This window comes from Schistocerca piceifrons, unplaced genomic scaffold, assembly GCF_021461385.2.
Source record: "Schistocerca piceifrons isolate TAMUIC-IGC-003096 unplaced genomic scaffold, iqSchPice1.1 HiC_scaffold_2327, whole genome shotgun sequence".
NCBI lineage: Eukaryota > Metazoa > Arthropoda > Insecta > Orthoptera > Acrididae > Schistocerca > Schistocerca piceifrons.
In genome coordinates this window covers 15001-20000 of record NW_025728259.1, presented here as the reverse complement: position 1 = coordinate 20000, position 5000 = coordinate 15001, and the positions used below count along the sequence as shown (strand labels likewise).

The following is a 5000-nucleotide window of genomic DNA, read 5'->3' as shown; positions in this document are numbered from 1 at the left end:
CACTACGTCCGCACCACAAAACATACCGCCATCTGTAGGTCTCCCGCAACATGACCTCCTGCAACGACGCTACCGCCATCTATGAGACGCCAAGCCGACTAAGACAGCGATGGCGCCACAGTGGCCGCCTTTCGACGCCACCCACAAAGGCTGCAGCCTCTGTCGACCATAGCACCCAATCTCCAGTGGCTCTGCCGCACGAAGCCGTGGACCGGCAATGACGCCACCCGCACCCGTTCGTGCACCACCCCAACCGCCAAACTCGCACCTCCAGCGGATGAACGGCGGACGTTTCCCGCACTCGTAAAGTGCAATCCACCCCTATAACTTGCGTTTCATGAAGAGTTATTTCCAATATGCGACATTCCCGCTGTCCGTATACATGAGCCGCGACCTGTACCACTTACGAGCGAGAGACGCGATCGCGTTGCTCACTGTACGGCGTCCGATACCGAGCCATCAGCATGTCGGTCCCCATGCGCGTTGCACTCGCACTCGCAGTCGCAAAAACGTGGGGCAAATATATTACGCGGAAGAGTTATAACAGACCGAGCCCCACTGCATGGGGGGAGTCTTTGTCACTAATGTACACAGATGGAACATTTTGGACTGGAACCAGATTACCCGTACACACGGCGCTGATTAGTAATCAATGCAGAGCCATCAAACTACAGCAAATATACACAACTGTCCGTATACATGCTGAAAGAGTCTGCCCAAAATGGGAACCACACGTCAGCCAGACACTCTGATCACGCACCACTCTCTGCTTCTAACAGGCGCACATACAATATGTAAGCACCAGCATGGAACAACATCCAGTGCATCTTCTCCGCCACATTACACAATCCACACTATCACAACCAGACCAGGAGGTCCGTGCGGAAAATACAATATCCCAGCCTTTCGACATCCACCATTGCGCAGACCAGGCACCAACACCCACACATGTCCTATACAACGGTGCACCCAACATCACAATAGTACCTCCTGTCACAGCGCACAAACAATGACATGAGTCAAAGACACAGGTCTCACACAAGCATAGAATTGGAGCGCCGCCTCTAATAAGCCAAAGGTGCATCCTGACGTGACAAATCTGATCATGTCACAAGCATTCACTTACTATAATCACTATCAACGAACCTGCCGCCCCCGCCCCCCCCCCCCCCTACACCTTTCCGTACAACAACGTGTAACCTAACCTAACCTAACCTAACCTATGTTGTACCTTAACCTAACCTATGTTGTACCTTAACCTAACCTATGTTGTACCTTAACCTAACCTATGTTGTACCTTAACCTAACCTATGTTGTACCTTAACCTAACCTATGTTGTACCTTAACCTAACCTATGTTGTACCTTAACCTAACCCATGTTGTACCTTAACCTAACCCATGTTGTACCTTAACCTAACCCATGTTGTACCTTAACCTAACCCATGTTGTACCTTAACCTAACCCATGTTGTACCTCAACCTAACCCATGTTGTGCCTCAACCTAACCCATGTTGTGCCTCAACCTAACCCATGTTGTGCCTCAACCTAACCCATGTTGTGCCTTAACCTAACCCATGTTGTGCCTCAACCTAACCCATGTTGTGCCTTAACCTAACCCATGTTGTGCCTTAACCTAACCCATGTTGTGCCTTAACCTAACCCATGTTGTGCCTTAACCTAACCCATGTTGTGCCTTAACCTAACCCATGTTGTGCCTTAACCTAACCCATGTTGTGCCTTAACCTAACCCATGTTGTCGCCTTAACGTAACCCACGTTGTCGCCTAAACCTGCTCTGTAATTGTTATACGACTCGTTCAATTACTGTAGTGTTGCCCACCCGCAACCCTCGCAATATAGTTCGCTACTCGCACTGCCCGCACCCCTGTGTATCGCTTCATGTTAAACACCTTGCAAGTCTTGCTCACTTTCCACATGCTCCTGCTGTACACTGTAATGTGGATGGCAGCAGGACGTACATGCCGCCCCTCCCCACGTCCCCACCTTGCCCCCTGCCTTCGCAAGCTGGTTGGTGAGAAGTTTGCATGTTCAATGCCCTTCGCATGCGACGTACTCAGGCTACGTTGTGGTGCGGCCTGTGTCAACTGTCCGCTGATGTCGTACGCGTGAACCACAATCTGTACTGCACATTCGTCCTTATGTACTGAATGATACATCGTGGCACATGTGTGACCGCACAACGACTGCGCCCAAAAACGGCGGACCATACAGTGCAAATATTGTGCACGCAGCTACGTGTCGTCTCCCTATGAGAGCTGGATTGCAGTGTGGTACGCCATAGAGACGTGTGGGAGGAACGGACGCCGTGGATGGCGATCAGCATGAGCTGTCTGTTGATGTATTCGGACCTAGTCGTCTCTCCTCACACACCGTGATGGCATGGTGCACCGCGTTCCATATCTGCGACATGCTACAGAGGCCGGTTGACAGTCGTTCGAGCAATGGACATCGCATACGTACGGGGGCCACCTTCCACGTATTGTCTAGGCGTGCACATTTTGTTGCGTGTATGTGGGCAGACGTAGTGTGGCGTGACACCTGACACAGGCATGCAATAATCGTTGAAGTTGCAAATGGCGATGGACGCCTGCGTTTTCTGGTGAAGTTACGCAAATGAACAAATGGTAACCTGTTGTGGTGCGGTTGTTCTCGCTAGGGGTGAATCGGTGATGGCGACGATAGGTTGAGGTACTAACCGGTTGTTCCAGCGATACCCACCATGCCGACGAAACTGAACGGCATCTGGGTGTGAAGCGATACGCGGCGGTGGCTGGGTGGGACCGTCCCCGGCCGGTGAGGGGGCGCCTCCCGGCGTGCTGGCCGCGCGGTGCGTGGGCGCACGCGCTACAGCCGGCTGGTGGGGGCGGCCAGTGGCAGGCGCGCCGGCCGACGGACGCGGCAGGCGTCGCAGCTGCGCGCCGGCGCACCCTGCGCGCGGCGCCGTGCGGCCAAAGTAGGTCCTCGCGGGCCCGGTGCGAAGCGCGGTGGACATCTTCAGTGTGCTGGTCCGATTGAGGACTGTGTGCGTTGAGGATGCGCCGCCGCCCGGCGCTCGGCGCCGCGACGCCGTCTGCTGCTCGGTCGCCCCAGCGGTTCTCGCTGGTGGTTTGTATCGCAGCTGTGCGGATGTGTTGGCGCGTGCGCTGTGCTGGGAGAGTTCGCTTCGGCACCCAAGTGGGGCTTTTGTCCTTCTGTGGCGCTGGCGTTGGAGCTGCCGGTCACCGTAGGTGGCGCGTGTTGTCTCCCGCCGGCAATGCCACGACAGCACGCTCCCGGGCCTCTGTCGGCAGCGGCAAGCTCAGTTGGGAGCACGGGTGGTCGCACCGAAAGCGTCTACTCGCCTAACTCCGGGCGATTGCGCCTCTCTCGAACCCGACCAAGTACTTGGGACGGCGCTGCGCGCCGCCGGGACCTGAGAGGGTTTCGAGGTGTATTGTGCAGGGGAGCTCAGCCTCCTCCTGTTTGCAGAATGATTGAGCGGACGCTTGCGTGTTCGCGCGGGCCCCCGGGACACACTCCCGGGCGGCCGGCTGCTCAGCTCTAGTTGACGCAGCTCCCTGGTTGATCCTGCCAGTAGTCATATGCTTGTCTCAAAGATTAAGCCATGCATGTCTCAGTACAAGCCGCATTAAGGTGAAACCGCGAATGGCTCATTAAATCAGTTATGGTTCCTTAGATCGTACCCACGTTACTTGGATAACTGTGGTAATTCTAGAGCTAATACATGCAAACAGAGTCCCGACCAGAGATGGAAGGGACGCTTTTATTAGATCAAAACCAATCGGTCGGCTCGTCCGGTCCGTTTGCCTTGGTGACTCTGAATAACTTTGGGCTGATCGCACGGTCCTCGTACCGGCGACGCATCTTTCAAATGTCTGCCTTATCAACTGTCGATGGTAGGTTCTGCGCCTACCATGGTTGTAACGGGTAACGGGGAATCAGGGTTCGATTCCGGAGAGGGAGCCTGAGAAACGGCTACCACATCCAAGGAAGGCAGCAGGCGCGCAAATTACCCACTCCCGGCACGGGGAGGTAGTGACGAAAAATAACGATACGGGACTCATCCGAGGCCCCGTAATCGGAATGAGTACACTTTAAATCCTTTAACGAGTATCTATTGGAGGGCAAGTCTGGTGCCAGCAGCCGCGGTAATTCCAGCTCCAATAGCGTATATTAAAGTTGTTGCGGTTAAAAAGCTCGTAGTTGGATTTGTGTCCCACGCTGTTGGTTCACCGCCCGTCGGTGTTTAACTGGCATGTATCGTGGGACGTCCTGCCGGTGGGGCGAGCTGAAGGCGTGCGACCGCCTCGTGCGTGCTCGTGCGTCCCGAGGCGGACCCCGTTGAAATCCTACCAGGGTGCTCTTTATTGAGTGTCTCGGTGGGCCGGCACGTTTACTTTGAACAAATTAGAGTGCTTAAAGCAGGCAAGCCCGCCTGAATACTGTGTGCATGGAATAATGGAATAGGACCTCGGTTCTATTTTGTTGGTTTTCGGAACCCGAGGTAATGATTAATAGGGACAGGCGGGGGCATTCGTATTGCGACGTTAGAGGTGAAATTCTTGGATCGTCGCAAGACGAACAGAAGCGAAAGCATTTGCCAAGTATGTTTTCATTAATCAAGAACGAAAGTTAGAGGTTCGAAGGCGATCAGATACCGCCCTAGTTCTAACCATAAACGATGCCAGCCAGCGATCCGCCGCAGTTCCTCCGATGACTCGGCGGGCAGCCTCCGGGAAACCAAAGCTTTTGGGTTCCGGGGGAAGTATGGTTGCAAAGCTGAAACTTAAAGGAATTGACGGAAGGGCACCACCAGGAGTGGAGCCTGCGGCTTAATTTGACTCAACACGGGAAACCTCACCAGGCCCGGACACCGGAAGGATTGACAGATTGATAGCTCTTTCTTGATTCGGTGGGTGGTGGTGCATGGCCGTTCTTAGTTGGTGGAGCGATTTGTCTGGTTAATTCCGATAACGAACG

At 54.3% G+C, this 5000-nt stretch overlaps 1 non-coding gene across 1 annotated transcript in view; it reads left to right on the top strand.

Annotated features, from left to right (window-relative positions):
• The first annotated feature begins 3574 nt into the window (after positions 1–3574).
• The window catches only part of LOC124742641, a 1909-nt gene continuing 483 nt past the window's right edge, over positions 3575–5000 (top strand). Inside the window, exon 1 of the ribosomal RNA XR_007010270.1 lies at positions 3575–5000. This exon is cut by the window's right edge and continues 483 nt beyond it. This is a non-coding gene — a ribosomal RNA (small subunit ribosomal RNA).